The following is an 18,970-nucleotide window of genomic DNA, read 5'->3' as shown; positions in this document are numbered from 1 at the left end:
TGTCCTTTGCCTAGTTGGGCGGATAGGGAAGTGTTCTTTCCTAATGCTCCTAGGGATGCTAGCATGGGTGGTGAGGAGATTGTTGTTGAGAGTGAAGAAGTTGAAGAAGAAGAGGAAAATGAGGAAGAAGTGGATCAAAGTTCAAGTGATGATGGTGAAGCCTCCGGGTCTATGGAGGTAGATGATGATGATACTAGTGAGGAAGATGATGATGATAATGACGATGGAAGTGTTGTCGCCATCGGCGACAATTGAGGATTAGCAAGCTTTTTGGAGGATGCCACAATCCATTGTGAGTTTCCTACACCTCCTTTAGCTTTGTTCATTTCTCTTTTAATTTTTTTATCTTTATCATGTGTTTGAGTCCTAGGAACACTCAAAGGACTCCCACCTCGGTCCCATTGAGGTGTCTTTTATTGTTCCCACCATGTAAAATCCAAAATGACAAAATTAGTTTCATGCATAGCATTCTTGTGCATGAACTTTCCCATTTTTGACATTAGCAATAGTATCTCATTGGTTTGGGGAAGTTCAAGCATAAGCATTGGGAGTTAATTCAAATTATGCTCTCCAACCAAACAAAAATTCATGCATCATATAGTGTAGTGTAGTTTACATCACTTGTTTATATGTCATATAGTTTGCATTTAGTGTAAAAATCATGCATTTTCATATAGCTTGCATAATTTCCTATCGTATTGGCCATTGAGGACAATGCCCATACTAGTGTGGGGATGAGAAATTCTAACATGACTTTTAAAACAAAAATGATAAAAATTGAAAATTTTTGAAAAATACAAATACATGTCTTTTTATTCCATAAAGCATAAAAACCATAAAAATTTGAAAAATTGAAAAACCCAAAAACATGTTCATTTCCTTTATAGTGTAGTCTTGTATATATATTGTGTTTGTATATATTGTGTTTGTCTATCCTTTTTCACATTGATCGACTACGCCACATCCGAGACATGAGGATATTGAAGACCGCATGGTATGATCTTTCCAATCTCCTTTTTCCTCTTTATGTTAATGACTATGTGGCTTTATTTTGATTGATGCGGTATAAATAATGTGAATTTAGGACTTGCATTTAGATTATTTTGCATACTAGTTGGTAGAAGCATATGCATTAGGATGTATATATGTTAGTTGCATCATGGCATATAGATTGCATGTTAGGAAAATTTTGCGAAACCGTCTATTTGGGAAGCTTGACAAGTATATATAGGCCCTAGTAGATGCTTTTTCTTCTTAAGACTTTGCTTGTTAGAATACTTGTAAAACACCCTAGGATGTGTCATATTAGTATCATTTGACCCATGGATTAAGGCCTAGTCAAGAGTACCTTGTGGTGTGATAACTCCTTGGCTACCGTTTATTCTAAGGTGACCCTTGAAACCATGCAACCATCATCCATATTCTAACACATTTTGTCATCAAAAAGGGAATGGGCATAAAAATTATTCAAATTTGAGTTCAAGAAGTGAAATGAAATGTCAAAGAGTTTGCAAAATTGCATCAAAAGAAAAGAGGAGCAAAAATACATTTAGCTTGCATTTGTACTATATTTCATATTGCATTTACATTAGTTAGTTCATATAGTATAGTTGTATTATAATATATCTCATATAGTTAGTTGGATATAGACTAGAATTCATGCATAGTCACTAATGACCAAACCTATTCATTTCTACACTAGAAATAGTGTTTAAATCGGTTTGGGGAGGTTTGATCATAGGTGAGAACATGCATCATATAATATAGTTTAGATTTCATTCATTTGTTATATATGTCATATAGAATTGCATTTAGTTAGAGCATGCATTCATTCATATCATTGCATTTGTACTTCATTTCCATAAAATCAAAAATTCAAAACATGTATTTCTTTCTCATTCCTACTCCTACATGTACATTGAGGACAATGTCCAAAATATAGTGGGGGATGGGAATTTATATTCCAAAAATACATAAAAATCGAAAATTTTGAAAAATACAAAAACATGTCTTTTTGTTTCATAAACATAAAAACCATAAAAATTTGAAAAAATGAAAAATCCAAAAACATGTTCATTTCCTTTGTAGTGTAGTCTTGTATATATTGTGTTTGTCTATCCTTTTTCACATTGATCGACTACACCACATCCGAGACATGAGGATATTGAAGACCGCATGGTATGATCTTTCCAATCTCTTTTTTCCTCTTTATGTTAATGACTATGTGGCTTTATTTTGATTGATGCGGTATAAACAATGTGATTATAGGATTGCATTTAGATTATTTGGCATTCTAGTGGTAGAAGCACATGCATTAGGTTGTATAAATGTTAGTCGTTTCATGGCATATAGTTGCATTTAGGAAAAATTTTGTGAAAACATCTATTTGGGAAGCTTGAAAAGTGTATATAAGGCCCTTGTAGATACTTTTTCTTCTTAAGACTTTGCTCATTAGAATACTTGTAAAACACCCTAGGATGTGTCATTCTAGTATCCTTTGACCCATGGATTAAGGCCTAGTCAAGAGTACCTTGTGGTGTGATAACTCCTTGGCTACCGTTTATTCCAAGGTGACCCTTAAAACCATGCAACCATCATCCATATTCTACCACATTTTTGTCATCAAAAAGGGAATGGGCACAAAAATTGTTCAAATTTGAGTTCAAGAATTGAAATGAAAGCCAAAAAGTCTGCAATTGCATCAAAATAAAAGAGGAGTAACAAAAATGAAAACTCCTATGCTTCAAATATAAGCACCCTCACTACAAATGGGGTGACTTTGAAAATGTTCAAAAGAAAATGCAAGAAAAAGTTGAAATTGTCAAGTGTTGAAATGTCAAACATCAAAAGAAATGGCAAAGAAATGTTCTCAAAATGTCAAATGCCACAAGAAATTGGGGGGAAAAACAACAACAAAAACAAACTCCCATATGAAACTCAAATACAAATGATCCCTTTATCCATCAAAGCCACTTTTGTGCATGGTAGAGAGGGGACGACCCTTCTTCTTGCCTAGGCAAGAAGGGGAATTCTGCGATCCTCCAGTGTTTCTAACACCATAGGGAGTCTTACGAAAGCATTTAACAATTGAGGACAAAGGTACCCTAGCTTGACACAACTTGGAGGTGATTTATTGGTATCCTTCTAGGCTTAGTAGTTTGAAGAAACCATATCTATGAAGGAGTGTGTACCCTTAGATTGCTTCCCTTTTAGATAATTTTCGCCACTTAGATATGAAAAGTGGCTATTCATTTTTGTAGATGCATCCATTACTTGTTTTGTGTGCTTTAATGCTTGGATGTGTCGCCACTTTGGCAAGCCCTACCTTGCCTTGCAAGAAGGCATCCTACCTCATGGTTGTCTTGTTGTGAGTTGAAGGAGCGGAGTGAGACCCACTAATTGTCTCACATCGGCTATATTAGTAGGTTAGTTTAAACAAGAGTCATAGTTTTTGTCACCTCTTTACTCGGGACGAGCAAAGGTTCAGTTTGGGGATGTTTGATGTGACTCATATTCGAGCACATTTAGCCCCTGATTTAACCTCGTTCCTATGTTTTCTAGTGCATAATTGGGTCATTTACTATCTTTAGTTTCCTATTTTGCATATTCTTTGAGGTTTTGTTTCCTTGGTAGGAAAGGAGTGCTAACCTTGCATTTACATGGCAAAATGGACTAAATTGATCGCATCTAATGACCAAGTATCAAAGAGTAGACATCACTAGAAGGCCTATGTAGATAATAAAGTAAAATGGGCAATGACGAAAGGACCCTTGCATCCCCGAAATTATCCTCGCGGATTATGAAGGAAGAAAAGAAGAGAAGCAGTCTGCCGTGGGATCCGAGCGGATCACACCCAATCCGGGCGTCTTCCTTCACCACCATCCGAGCATCCCGCAGCCAAGACGCTCGTCTTGCAGCCATAGGATCCGAGCGTCTCCCAGACAACCCGCTCGGATCACAGTCCAGAGAGCCCGTGCCACTCCCCAAGACGCACGGATCATGGCAAGACTAGCAAAATGGAGATGCTCATTTCCTTCAAGAGGAGCATTTCCACAACTTTTCTTAAGGACTTAATAGTCATTTAAGCCCTTAGTAACCTTAATCCTTGTACCTAATATTTAGTATAAATACCCCATTGTACTACTTAGATTAGCATGCTTTCTTAATACTTTCTTAATCAAGTTTTAATCATTCCTTAATCTTGTAATCAACTTTTAATCTAGTCTTAATACAAATCTCAATACTTAATCTTTCCTTAATTTCTCTATTGTTCTTCATTTATTTTGGGTAATTAGAAGATTATCTGGGTTTATTTGGACGATTGACAACCTTCCATCAATCATCAAGTACTTCTATTATTCTTTGCTTTATTATTTGGAATCATCTTCATAGGTGTAATTCTCTCTTAACCTTGTTTAATCATTGTTAATCATTTTCATTTATTCATCATGTTTTGCCTTGCTAGTATGATTGACAACCTTGTTAGCATGTTAAACTTGATAATGAGTGAGTATTTTCCTTAACTAGGGTTAATGGGGAATTAGGGGAAACCAACATGGGGATTGATTCATGCTTAATGTAATATGTTTCCATAATTAATTTGCTTGCTTGTTGTGATTTCAACTTATGCACATGTTATGTTTGATGAAATGCGAGCCTATGAATCCTTACATTTTTTACCCATCACCTATCTTTTCAATGAGACTTGTAAGCTTATACAACAACTCGAGTCTCATTAGACCATGCATATAGTTGGATAGGAAGGACTAAGTCGACTTGTAGGTGTTGTACAATCTAATCAATTCGGCTCCGGGACCCAAACAATAAGTGCTTGTATCTAGTAGAGAACATGTTTGTATGATCAACTCCCATGAATCCCCTATGAATCCATGACACCCTGGTGCTTTTAATCAATTGTTTACATCTCATTTTAATCACCTTGCTTGTTTTTATTACTTTGCTTTTATATTGTTAATTAGTTTAGTTGATCTCCTATCTCAACCCAAATTGTGACACCCTAAGACACAACCATTTGCAATTGAAAATCCTACATCAATACCCGTCCCTTGGGATCCGACATTTACTTACCTCTTTGCTAAGAGTAGTTTGTGAAGTTATAAATATTGTTTTTGTTAGGCAGCTTTTGACGACGAGTTTTAACCGACACCATGTTTCCTAATCTTTACGGGTTCGCTTTTCGAGGCAAAATTAACATTTTTGCCAAATACGCACACTTACCCATTTTTTTTTCTTTTTTTTCAGGGAATTATTTCACTCCCTCTTTTCACAATGTTTCTAATACACTTAGACATTTCTTTTAAATCCTTTTTTTAGGGGGTAGCCCTCCCTACCATTCGGTCGCGTCATTTCGTCATTTCATCCATTTTCGGGCACTTTTTTTTTCATTTTCCATTCTTTTCGAGTTAATTTAGGCCATTTATTTAATTTAATTTTCTATTCTAATTCCTTTTCCTATATCTTTTGTTTGTGATTTCCTACGTTAATTTCGGCAGCATGACGGCGTAAACCGTCACATGCCAAACCTGTTTTTTTTTCAAAGGTAACCTGCAGGTACAACAAACACCCAGCAGGAAAGGCACGCAGGCCATCATATGTACAACCAAAATGCAAAAATGTACATCAAAATACGGGCTACTGCCCAAAATGACATCCAAAAATGTACAAATGTACAACAAACAGCCAGCAAACTAGTCCTGACGACCCCTCAACTCAGCCATTGTTGCCTCAAGGGCAGCGATCTCAGCATCTCTGGCCTCGAGCTCTCTCAGCAAGTGGGCCGTCTCGTCCTTGGACTGCGCCAGCTCATGCTCCAAGCCACGCTTCCTCTACACAGGAAAAATGGAGCGATATTTTACTTCACTTCTGGTCGGACTAAATCTTTTCGGTAACTTGTCGTTAGGAGCACCTAGACCAAAACATAATTTATAGCTTCACAAACAACTCTACAATTAGTAAAGAGGCAAGTAAAGGTCGGATCCCAAGGGACGGGAATTGAGATGAGATTTCTATTGCAACTAGCGGTGTCTTAGGGGTGTCACAATTTGGGTTGATGTAGAAGGTCACTAAACTAAATAGCAATGAAAATAAACAAGCAAGATGAATTAAAAAGGGTTGTAAACAATTGATAAAAAGCACTAGGGTATCATGGGGTCATAGGGGATTCATGGGAATTGATCATACAAACATGTTCTCAAATTATAAGCAAGCAATTATTGTTGTGATGGATTGAGTTGGGTTATATCTTACAATCCTAGGAAAGTTTGGGTCCCGGAGCCGAATCGATTAGATTGTACAACACCTACAAGTCGACTTAGTCTTCCCTACTCAACAACATGCATGGTCTAATGAGACTCGAGTTGGTTTATGTCTTACAAGTCTCATTGAAAAGATAGGTGATGGGTAAAAAATGCAAGGATTCATAGGCTCGCATTTCATCAAACATAACATGTGCATGAGTTGAGATCATAACAAGCAAGCAAATAAACCATGAAAGCATATTAATTTAAGCATGAATCATTCCTCATGTTGGTTTCCCCTAATTACCCATTAACCCTAGCTAAGTGACTACTCACTCATTATCATGTTGAACATGCTAGCAAGGTTGTCAATCATACCAACAAAGTGAAACATGATGAATAAATGAAACTAATTAGCAATAATTAAAAAGGGATTAAGAGAATTATACCTACTAATGATTCTAACAATAAAGCAAAGAATAAAAGAAGTACTTGATGCTTGATTTAGAGGTTGTCAATCTCCCAATAATAACCCAAATAATCTTCAATTACCCAAAATAAAGGATGAACAAAAGAGAGATTAAGGAAATAAAACTTGTATTAAAACTTGATTAATTATTGATTACAATATTAAAGAGAGATTTGATTGATATTAACTATACTAAAGATTGCTAAGAGGAACATGCCCTTCTAATTAGACTAATGGGGTATTTATAGTGGGGATTAGGTGTAGGAATTAGGGTTAACTGAGGGCTTAAATGACGATTAAGTCCCTACTTAAGGAAACGCCGGTATTTTTGGAAGGATGGGCATCTTTCTTGAAGCTTGAAGAAGACGAAGTTGTGCTGCCTTGGAATCCGTGCGTCTTTAGCACGGGACGGCCGGATTCTTGGGTCTCTGCCCGGGCGTCTTGGGGAGAAGACGGGCGTCTTCTGGGGTTGCTGCCCGGGCGTCTTGGAGTAAAGACGCACGGATTATGAAGGTGGAGGACGGGCGTCTTCAGGACAATCCGCACGGATTGCTGGACAGTCACATTTCTTCTTCTTTTCTTCCCTTTTCTTCATAAAATCCTTGGGGATTTCCTCGGGGATGCAAGGATCTTTTGTCATCATTGCCCATCTAATATAGTATGTACAAAGGCCTTCTAATCTTGTCTCTCCTTGATGCTTGGTCCTTGAATTCAATCAATTTAGTCTCGTTTTGCCATGAAAATGCAAGGGTTGCACTCCTTTCCTACCAAGGACACAAAACCTCAAAGAATATGCAAAACAAAGAACTAAAGACAATAAATGACCCAAATATGCACTAAAAACCATGAGAACAAGGCTAATTCGGGGACTAAATATGCTCTAATTATGGTCACATCAAATATCCCCAAACCGAACCTTTGCTCGTCCCGAGTAAAGAGGTGACAATGACTAGGACCATTATTTAAACTAAGCTAATAGCATAGCCGATATGAGACAATTAGCGGGTCTCACTCCGCCCCTTCAACTCACAACAAGACAACCATGAGGTAGGATGCCTTCTTGCAAGGCAAGGTGGGTCTTGCCAAAATGGCGACAAATCCAAACATTAAGCACACAAAAACAAATAATGGATGCATCTACAAAAGAATAGCCACTTTCCTTATCTAAGTGGCGGAAATTATCTACAAGGGAAGCAATTCAAGGGTACACACTCCTTCATAGATGCAATTTCTTCAAACTACTAAGCCTAGAAGGATACCAATAAATCACCTCCAAGTTGTGTCAAGCTAGGGTACCTTTGTCCTCAATCGTAAAATGCTTTTGTCAAGAGTAGACTCCCTATGGTGTTAGAAACCCTGGAGGATCGCGGAATTCCCCCTCTTGCCTAGACAAGAAGAAGGGTCGTCCCCTCTCTACCATGCACAAAAATGGATACGGTGGATAAAGGGATCGATAGATATTTGAGTTTCACTTTGGGAGTTTGCTTTCATTTTTGTTTTTCCCCCCAATTTCATATGGCATATAACATTTGAGAACACTTTCTTGCCATTTCTTTTTTATTTTTGGCATTTCAACACTTGAAAACTTTCTTTGCATTTCTTTTGAACATTTTCAAAGTCACCCCATATGTAGTGAGGGTGGCTTATATTTGAAGCTTTAGGAGTTCTATTTTTGCTCCTCTTTTCATTTGATGCATTTTTTTGCAAACTTTCTTTCACTTTTCATTTCATTGAACTCAAATTGATTTCTTTTTGTGCCCATTCCCTTTTGTTGACAAAAATGTGGTAGAACATGGATGGATGGATGGATGCATGGTTTCAAGGGTCACCTTGGAATAAACGGTAGCCAAGGAGTTATCACACCACAAGGTACTCTTGACTAGGCCTTAATCCATGGGTCAAAGGATACTAGCATGACACATCCTAGGGTGTTTTACAAGTATTCTAACAAGCAAAGTTTTAAGAAGAAAAAGCATCTACTAGGGCCTATATACACTTGTCAAGCTTCCCAAGTAAACGGTTTCGCAAAATTTTTCCAACATGCAACTACATGCCATGATGCAACTAAGATATAAACATCCTAATGCAAATGATTCTACCAACTAATATGCCATATAAACTAAATGCAAGTCCTAAGTTCACATTGTTATACCGCATCAATCAAAATAAAGCCACATAGTCATTAACATAAAGAGGAAAAAGAAGATTGGAAATATCATACCATGCGGTCTTCAATATCCTCATGTCTCGGATGTGGCGTAGTCGATCAATGTGAACAAGGGTAGAACAAACACAATATATACAATAATATATACACGACTACACTACAAAGGAAATGAACATGTTTTTGGTTTTTCAAATTTTCAAATTTTTATGGTTTTTTGAAATTTTCAATTTTTTTGGATTTTTGAATAGAAGTTAAGTTAGAATTCCCCATCCCCACACTAATATGGGCATTGTCCTCAATGGCCAAAATGATGGGAAATCATGCAAGCATGATGCATGAATTCTACACTAAATGCAAGCTACACTAATCTACACTACATGATGCATGGTTTTTGTTTATGACGGAGAGGATAATTTAGATTACCTCCCGTTGTGTATGTATGTACTTCCCCAAACCGAGTTAGACATTATTTCTAATGTCCTAAGGTTGGGTGTAGTTCATGCACACACGATGCAATGCATGAAACTAAATTTGTCATTTTGGATTTTCAAAAGTGGGAACAATAAAATAAGAACACCTCAATGGGGCCGAGGTGTTAGTCCTCTATGTTGCTAGGACTACTCCAATCATGATCAAGATAAATAAATAAAACAAAGAGAGAAATAGACAAACCTCAAGAGGGTAGGAGCCTCCAAAGCTTGCTAATCTTCCATCATATCATCACTATCATCATCTTCCTCAATAGAAGTGGACTCATCACCACTTCCCTCTTCACTTTCTTGTTCACTTTGTTCATCATCCTCTTCTTCTTCTTCACTAGCCTCTTCATCAATGCTATCATCAACCGCATCACCGACAACCTCATCGTCACCCGGGATCTCACCCCTAGATGCACTCGGAAAGAAGACTTCCTTATCCGCCCAACTAGGCAAAGGACATGAAGGATCAAGGAGTCCTTGCCTATCTAAATGAAGGAGGGGTAGATATTGGGCTAAGTAAGCATCTTCCCGATCCTTAAAAGCTTGCTTGTGCATCTCTTGCATAAGAAGAGTCATATATATTATTTGCTTGCTTCAACATCTTCGGGTTTGAACTCTTGGTACTTGAAAGGATAGGGTGGTGTGACAATGGAAGATGAGGGCATTTCAATTTCATCCCTTTGTTGTCGGATAATGTATTCGGCCTCTTTTGAGAGGGGAAGGAGATAGTTGGTCCGATGGACACTTAAACGACAAATCTTCGAAGGCAAAGTAAAAGATCTAGCCTCACTAGTGAGCCATCCATAATTGGTGTCAAGAGGGTTATAAGAGACCCACTTGTATTTGTTTATCATAACATCAATATCAATGAGATGACCACCCTTTTTCGCCACATACTTGTTATCCTTATTGAAGTTCGGATCAAATTATTTAGCCAAAAGAGTGATTAGACCTCCATTCACAATAACGGTAGTGCCTTCCTTCCCACAATCAACATTTAGCCATGTATCCACCAAAAGCCTTAGAGAGTTGAAAGGCTTGGTGAATTCCCTTCCAATGTTTAAGGCCGACTCAAGAAGAACAAGATTGAGCTTGGTAAAGTGGTTGGTGTCTTTTCTGGCAATGATGGTGTTCCCTATGACCTTGTGCCACACTCTAATGCCCGGATGGTGGACTAATAGAGCACGACTAGCATGATAGTTCTCAAATTTCCTTCCGGAAATCGCCTCCCAAAGAGGAGCGGGGTCATACTTGCCAACATTCTTGAAATAACTAGGTGAATCACTAAGACCCAAAGCTTTACTCATTTCCTCAAAGGAGATGCGCCTACTAACATTAGCTAGGCGGAACTCGATGCTTTCCGTAGTCTCAACCTTTGTAACTTTCAAAGAACTCAAGAATTCTAAGGTAAGGGAGGGGTATGTTAATTCTTTTGTTGTAAACAATTTGCCCAACCCCATGGCTTCAAAGAAGGCTCTAGTTTGCTCAAGGACACCCAACTTATCTAAGGCATCTTCACAAATAAACTTGGTGGATAGAAAGGATTTTCTAGCATACTTGGCAAAAGTTTCCCTATGGGAGTTAGAGATGAAAATTACCTCCGGATAGTTCGAAAGTTGAGAAATTTCCGGAGTAGTAGAAGTTGTTGCTTCCAAGGGAGGTTTTTGTTGTTGCACTTCCAAGTTTGAGCTAGCTACCACCATAGCCAATGAGGCTTTCTTTGCTTGAAGACTCTTTTGTCTTGTTGAGAGTGCCTTTGCCTTTGGTGCCTTTGTTGCTCCTTTTGTCCTTGCCATTGATGCTTGAACCAAGAAAAGAGTGAAAATCTTTAATTTCCAAGTGTACCCAAATCGATTTTAAGATGAAAGGCTTTGCCTTTATAAATTCAAAAATCGACTCAAAGGTTGAAGATTTTGGTGCTTGGTTTGATTTTTGTTGAAAGAGGAGTGATTAATTTTTGTTGAAAGGATGTTTTGATTTGATTTTGATGAATGTGGTTGAGGAAATCTTGTTTTTGTGATGGAGAGGATGAGGGTTTTGAGTTTTAGGGTTTATGGGTAGTGTTTTGAATGAAGGAATGAAGAAATGAATGTGGGAGAGGGTTTATAAAAGACCCGAAAATTTTGAAATGCAAGGGGAAGACGGGCGGCTTTCCTTCGGGACGCCCGGATTCTGCATCCGTCTCGGGCTTCAGAATTCTCGCCTAAAGACGGGCGTCTTTGAGCAAAGACGCTCGGATTGTTCAGCTGTGGGACGGGCGTCTTTCAGTGAAGACGGGCGGATTCCTTTCCAGGGAATTTTCTTGTTTTTCTCAGCCAAAAAGACGGGCGTCTTTTCTTGCAGGACGGGCGTCTTTTTGAGGACGGGCGGATTCTTTTGCAGGACGCCCGGATTTGCTAACAGTCCCAAAATTTTTAAAAATTCAGCTCAGAGGACGGGCGTTTTGTGACAAATACGCCCGGGTTGCCTGAAGACGGGCGGATTCTCTTGAAAACGCTCGGATTCTGCCCTTTTTACCCGGATTCAGTTCCATCCGTGTACTTGCATATCCCTTGTCATTTTTCATTCTTCAAAATCTCGTGTTCTTCATTGTGGGGGCACTACTAAGGTATGGATAGCCTAGGCAATTGTTATCCCCACACTAGGCTAAAGCACTACACATCAATTGAAATCATTAGTCCCTCCCTCACTTCTCTCAAACATGATAATTATCTTGATCAAGGCATAAAAATCCAAAAATGACAAAAAATGCAATATGAGAATTAAAATGCGAGTTAGGAGTTAGAAATATTTACAAATGGTGGTTTAGGGAGGACTCCACCAAACTCTCATCCTTAGTGAGATGTCATGGGGGCAAGTCCAAGGTGTTTTTGATGTTGCTCAACACCTTGAAGAAGTAATCAAAAGCTTGTTCATTGTCATGATAAAGATCTTCAATAGATATTTGCCCTTGTTGTCGGTCTTGATCGATAGCATTACCAATATAGGGATTGAAAATCCCTTCAAACTCATCGTCCCAAAGACCACAAACTTCATCTACTTGATCACTAAAGATCTCTTGAGTTGATAGAGACAATTCTCCCATTTTCTTGTCTTGGCCAATGAGGCTTTCTTCTTCATTGCTTGACTTTGGTGAGCTTTTCAAGCTCTCTTTGTTATAATTCACTTGCTCTTTGAATGGAGCATCTTCAATTTTCTTCTTCCATTGGAGTTCCGACTTCTTCCTATCATCCTTCTGGCTATAATGATCAATCATAAAACATGGTTCATGCAAACGGGGAGCTCTCATGGTCTTGTCAAGATTGAAAGTTATACTCTCATCTCCCACTTCTAGAGTGAGCTCTCCATGTTTTACATCAATCACCGCACCCGCGGTGTGTAATAAAGGTCTTCCTAGAATGATTGGAATGTTGGAGTCTTCTTCCATATCAACAATGACAAAGTCCACCGGGATGAAAAATTTCCCAATTCGTAGGGGAACATCTTCCCATATCTCTAATGGTGTCTTTGTTGATCTATCGGCCATTTGGAGTGTGATATTGGTGCATTTAAGCTCTCCCATCCCCAACCTTTTACTCACCGAGTACGGCATAACACTCACACTAGCCCCTAGATCACATAAGGCTTTGTTGATCGTGGTGTCGCCAATGGTACACGGTATTGAGAAGCTTCCCGGATCCTTGAGTTTTGGAGGTGAACTCCCTTGAAGTATTGCACTACTCACCTTAGTGAAGGCGATAGTCTCAAACTTCCGGATCGACTTCTTCTTTGTGAGGATATCTTTCATGTATTTCGCATAGGCCGGCACGTGATTGATTAATTCCGTGAAAGGAATTGAGACATCCAAATTCTTCACAATTTCCATAAATTTTCCAAGTTGGTCATCAAATTTGGGCCTGGCTTGACGACTTGGAAAAGGAAGTCTAATCACAATGGGCTCCTTCTCCTTGACCTTGTCTTCATTTTTCTTTGAAACTTCTTCTTTTGATGGTTCTCCATCCTTATAGTTTTGCACAATTTCTTCCTTGTCACTAGCTTCCACAACTTCATCCTCAACTTGCTTCTTCGGTGCTTCATACCTTGTACCGCTTCTTAAGTGAATGGCACTAACCGATTCATGTCTTGGGGGATTACTTTGAGGTGGTAATTGCCCCTTTTGTCTTTGTGAGCTTGAAGATGCTAGTTGAGTCAATTGGGTTTCCAACATTTTGGTGTGAGCTAGGATGTTGTTGATGGTGGTTTCCTTTGCTTGACTATCCTTTTGCATTTGAGTGAAAAACTCTTGTTGATTCTTTTGCATTTGAAGGACCGCTTTTTGAACATCAAAATCTTGGTCATTTTGTTGATTGTATGGAGATTGATTTTGGTAACCTTGGTTTTGGTTGTAAAAGGGTCTTTGATTTTGGTTTCTCATGAGAGGTGGGGTGTATGTTGTTTGAGGGTTTTGAACATTTTGGCTTTTGTATGAGAGATTTGGATGGAATTTGGTGTTTTCATTGTAATAGTTGGAATAAGGGGTACCACTCTTGTATGCTTGGAAAGCATTCACTTGTTCATTTGTTCTCCTACATTCACTTGGGTCATGTCCCAAAGTTCCACAATTCTCACATATCCCACTTGGGATTGATGAAGATGCCGTCATGGCATTAACATGATGCTTTGGTGATTTTGAGGCTTCTTCAAGTCTAGCCATAGCCTTTTCAAACTTCAAATTGATGGTATCAATGTGAGCACTAAGTTGAGCACCCAATTGAGTAACGGAGTCCACTTCATGTTTTTCTTCTCTAGTAGCCTTGCGAGGTCTACTATATTGTGAGTTATGGACCGCCATTTCCTCAATTTTGTTCCAAGTTTGATTGTCATCAACTTTGGTGAACATTCCATTTGATCCCATGTTGAGAATGTTCCTTGAATCTTCATATAGACCGTTCCAAAATTGTTGTACCAAGAACCACTCGCTAAGTCTATGGTGAGGACATGAGCGACAAATTCCTTTGAACCGCTCCCAAGCTTCATACAAAGATTCTTCATCCCTTTGCTTAAAACCCGTAATTTGAGCTCTTAGCATGTTAGTCTTTTCCGGTGGATAGAACTTTTTGTAGAAAGCTAGAGCCAACTTCTTCCAAGAATCAATTCCGAGAGTGGCCTTATCAAGGCCCTTCAACCATTGTTTCGCGGTGCCAATTAAAGAAAAAGGAAATAAGACCCATCGAATTTGGTCTTGAGTTACACCGGTTTGAGAAATCGCATCACAATAATCACAAAAGGTCTCCATATGAGAGTGAGGGTCTTCACTAGGCATCCCCCCAAATTGGCTTCTTTCGACTAATTGGATAAATGCGGATTTGGCAATGAAATTTCCGGTTAGATGTTGTGGTGTGGGAGTACCATTGAGTAGGTTCTCCTCGATGGGTACGGAATGTGATGAAAACTTAGGCATTGTGGGTTGATTTTGTGTTGTATTTTGTGTTGGGTTCTCCTCACCTTCTCTTGCAAAAGGGTTGATGAACTCAATAGTTGGTTGAATATCTACAACCTCACCAATACCTCTCAAATTTCTCCTAGCAAGTCTTCTATTGGTTGTCAAAGTTCTTTCAATTTCACGATCAAAGGGTAACAAGTCACCTTGTGACCTTCTAGACATGCAAAATATCAAACAACTCGAAAACAATTAGAACAAACCTTGAGGAGTTTTACTTCCCCAAGGCAAAGAAAGACACAACTAATAACAATATATGAAAATCTAAATCAAGTTAACACCGTCCCCGGCAACGGCGCCATTTTTGGTCGGACTAAATCTTTTCGGTAACTTGTCGTTAGGAGCACCTAGACCAAAACACAATTTATAGCTTCACAAACAACTCTACAATTAGTAAAGAGGCAAGTAAAGGTCGAATCCCAAGGGACGGGAATTGAGATGAGATTTCTATTGGAACTAGCGGTGTCTTAGGGGTGTCACAATTTGGGTTGATGTAGAAGGTCACTAAACTAAATAGCAATGAAAATAAACAAGCAAGATGAATTAAAAAGGGTTGTAAACAATTGATAAAAAGCACTAGGGTATCATGGGGTCATAGGGGATTCATGGGAATTGATCATACAAACATGTTCTCAAATTATAAGCAAGCAATTATTGTTGTGATGGATTGAGTTGGGTTATATCTTACAATCCTAGGAAAGTTTGGGTCCCGGAGCCGAATCGATTAGATTGTACAACACCTACAAGTCGACTTAGTCTTCCCTACTCAACAACATGCATGGTCTAATGAGACTCGAGTTGGTTTATGTCTTACAAGTCTCATTGAAAAGATAGGTGATGGGTAAAAAATGCAAGGATTCATAGGCTCGCATTTCATCAAATATAACATGTGCATGAGTTGAGATCATAACAAGCAAGCAAATAAACCATGAAAGCATATTAATTTAAGCATGAATCATTCCCCATGTTGGTTTCCCCTAATTACCCATTAACCCTAGCTAAGTGACTACTCACTCATTATCATGTTGAACATGCTAGCAAGGTTGTCAATCATACCAACAAAGTGAAACATGATGAATAAATGAAAGTAATTAGCAATAATTAAAAAGGGATTAAGAGAATTATACCTACTAATGATTCCAACAATAAAGCAAAGAATAAAAGAAGTACTTGATGCTTGATTGAGAGGTTGTCAATCTCCCAATAATAACCCAAATAATCTTCAATTACCCAAAATAAAGGATGAACAAAAGAGAGATTAAGGAAATAAAACTTGTATTAAAACTTGATTAATTGTTGATTACAATATTAAAGAGAGATTTGATTGATATTAACTATACTAAAGATTGCTAAGAAGAACATGCCCTTCTAATTAGACTAATGGGGTATTTATAGTGGGGATTAGGTGTAGGAATTAGGGTTAACTAAGGGCTTAAATGACGATTAAGTCCCTACTTAAGGAAACGCCGGTATTTTTGGAAGGATGGGCATCTTTCTTGAAGCTTGAAGAAGACGAAGTTGTGCTGCCTTGGAATCCGTGCGTCTTTAGCACGGGACGGCCGGATTCGTGGTTCTCTGCCCGGGCGTCTTGGGGAGAAGACGGGCGTCTTCTGGGGTTGCTGCCCGGGCGTCTTGGAGTGAACACGCACGAATTGTGAAGGTGGAGGACGGGCGTCTTCAGGACAATCCGCACGTATTGCTGGACAGTCACATTTCTTCTTCTTTTCTTCCCTTTTCTTCATAAAATCCTTGGGGATTTCCTCGGGGATGCAAGGATCTTTTCTCATCATTGCCCATCTACTATAGTATGTACAAAGGCCTTATAATCTTGTCTCTCCTTGATGCTTGGTCATTGAATTCAATCAATTTAGTCTCGTTTTGCCATGAAAATGCAAGGGTTGCACTCCTTTCCTACCAAGGACACAAAACCTCAAAGAATATGCAAAACAAAGAACTAAAGACAATAAATGACCTAAATATGCACTAAAAAGCATGGGAACAAGGCTAATTCGGGGACTAAATATGCTCTAATTATGGTCACATCAACTTCACTTCGCAAAATTAGAAAAAATAAGAAATAAAGAACGGGCACGAAAGTTTCATACCTGCCGCCCCGAGCCACCTCTGAGGGCCTCAATGGCCGTAGCTCGCAGCCGGTTGGCCATCCTCCATAGCTCCACGTGCCTGTACGGCGCCACCTTCATTCAAAAATAAAGAAGGTTCAAGCAAATGCATTCCTATGTAATAAAGCATAAAATACTAAAGATAGCCAAAGCTGGGGGCTTACCCTCCTCACAATGTGCTGCCACTCGTCCAAGCCAGCGTCAGTCACCGCATCGCTGAAGTCCCGGATCTCCGAGATCACTGTCATGCCCGCCGAGTCAGTGTACTCCAACGTCTCTGAAAAAGCTGGGGGCTCGATGCCCGCCACCTCGATCTCCTGCAAAACTCAAGTGGCTCATTATTTTGCCGATCATTCAGCATTTATCAGATTTATCAAAGGCAAGTAAGCGGTAAATATGCTTACCACGATCGGCCAGTACGCCAACCTCCGGCGAACAAACTCAGCGTACTCCTCACCAGGAAGAAGGAGGGCGTCACCGCTTGTACCAGCCAGGTCAGCCGTCCTATCAGCCTCCAAAGGCTCCCTAAACATCATCCGTGGAGGATCGATGGGGACCATAAAAGTGTCACGGGAGCACTCCCGAGCCAAATGCTCACCCAAGTACCACACAGGCCCCATGGGCGTCGTCAACAGCAACCGACTCGAACTCCGGGGACGGAGAACCTCAGCTACAAAGGCTGGAGCCCAAGAGTAGCTCTCCCAAGGCCGGGGTACCCACTAAAGCAAGGAAATGAGGGGTCATTCCTATGATCGTCTCTAAATCAATAAAGGAAAAAATGAAGTGAAGATCGAAGACACTTACGCTGTCTAGACTCAAGGCATTCACGCCCCTCCGACAAACATCGTAAGAAGACCGCTGGCTCTTCCAACGACACACTATCCAGTCCCTCACGACGGGGTACACTCTCGGTACGTTCGCCGCCCTCGTGGGCGCAAAGCTAGGAAAGTAGGAGTACACCCACGCCTGCAAGCAAAATAATAATGATTACAAATCATTCTCTACAAAAAAAATGATCTTTCATATATTCTTAAAAGAAAATGATCTTTCATATTTTCAAAAGAAGGATCATACCTCCAAGAGCAGTCCAGGACCGACAGTGGCAGGAGAAGTCCCCTTCTCTATCAACTCCGGGCGAACCATGGCGTTCATGTAGGGTGTGAGGACCGCAAAGCTAGGAGTAACCCAGTCCCAATGACCCAGGCTACTCAAGTCAGTCATAAACGGAAGAAGCTTCGTCGACAGCCTCTCCCCCTTGTCTCCGAGGTAAATTTAAGACAAGAACCACCACAACCATAGACGAGCCCTCTACTCAGCAGTACAAGGTGATGGAGGCACCATGCGTCCATCCATCCTCACTCTCGCCGGAACCCTACCGCCGAAGTAGTCCCTAACGTAGGTACTCAGCACCAAACTAGGAACCTGGGCCGCGCTCGTAGCCAGGTTCCAGCCAACTAAACTCCTCGCCTCGGCCGAGTCTATCCTCATGACCACCAACGGCCACACCAATGGCTCCTCTCTACACGACAGACCCGAGATCATGCCGTAGTCCTCCAAAGTGACCCCGATCTCTCCAAAAGGCATATAGAAAGTCGAGGTTGTGTCCTATAACCGATAAAGAAAGGCTCGAATCAGGCTGAGGTTAAACCGAATCTTCCTCTCCTTAATCTCCCTCCAGCCTCGCACCAAGGCACCAAAGGCTCCCTACTCGATGATAGCCTTCTCCTCCTCCGTCAGCTTCCCGAAGGCGTCCATCATTGTCGTCTAACCAGAAAAGGACCTCATGTTCCCAGCCTCATGCGTCAATTCAAAAGAAAGCTTTCTTAAGCATAATGATAAGAAATGAATAAATGAGGAAATGACAAGAAGTAAGTAAATGAGGAAGTGAAAAGTTGAAGGCTTACCATACTCCTCGCCGTCCTGTATGACAGGTGGCTCTCCACTGCCCAAATGAGATGTTTACCATCCCATTTCTTGGCCCATTCAGGCACCTCTC

General features: G+C 39.9%; 1 non-coding gene across 1 annotated transcript; it reads left to right on the top strand.

Moving 5' to 3' along the window:
* The first annotated feature begins 14,333 nt into the window (after nucleotides 1–14,333).
* Nucleotides 14,334–14,440, top strand: LOC141626081 (small nucleolar RNA R71). Its single transcript, XR_012535808.1, has one exon. It is a non-coding gene; the product is annotated as a small nucleolar RNA R71 (small nucleolar RNA).
* The last annotated feature ends 4,530 nt before the right edge of the window (nucleotides 14,441–18,970 follow it).

Source organism: Silene latifolia, chromosome X (assembly GCF_048544455.1).
Source record: "Silene latifolia isolate original U9 population chromosome X, ASM4854445v1, whole genome shotgun sequence".
NCBI classification, from domain to species: Eukaryota; Viridiplantae; Streptophyta; class Magnoliopsida; order Caryophyllales; family Caryophyllaceae; genus Silene; species Silene latifolia.
The sequence above is the reverse complement of the archived record's forward strand: the minus strand, read 5'-3'. Positions and strand labels throughout refer to the sequence as shown.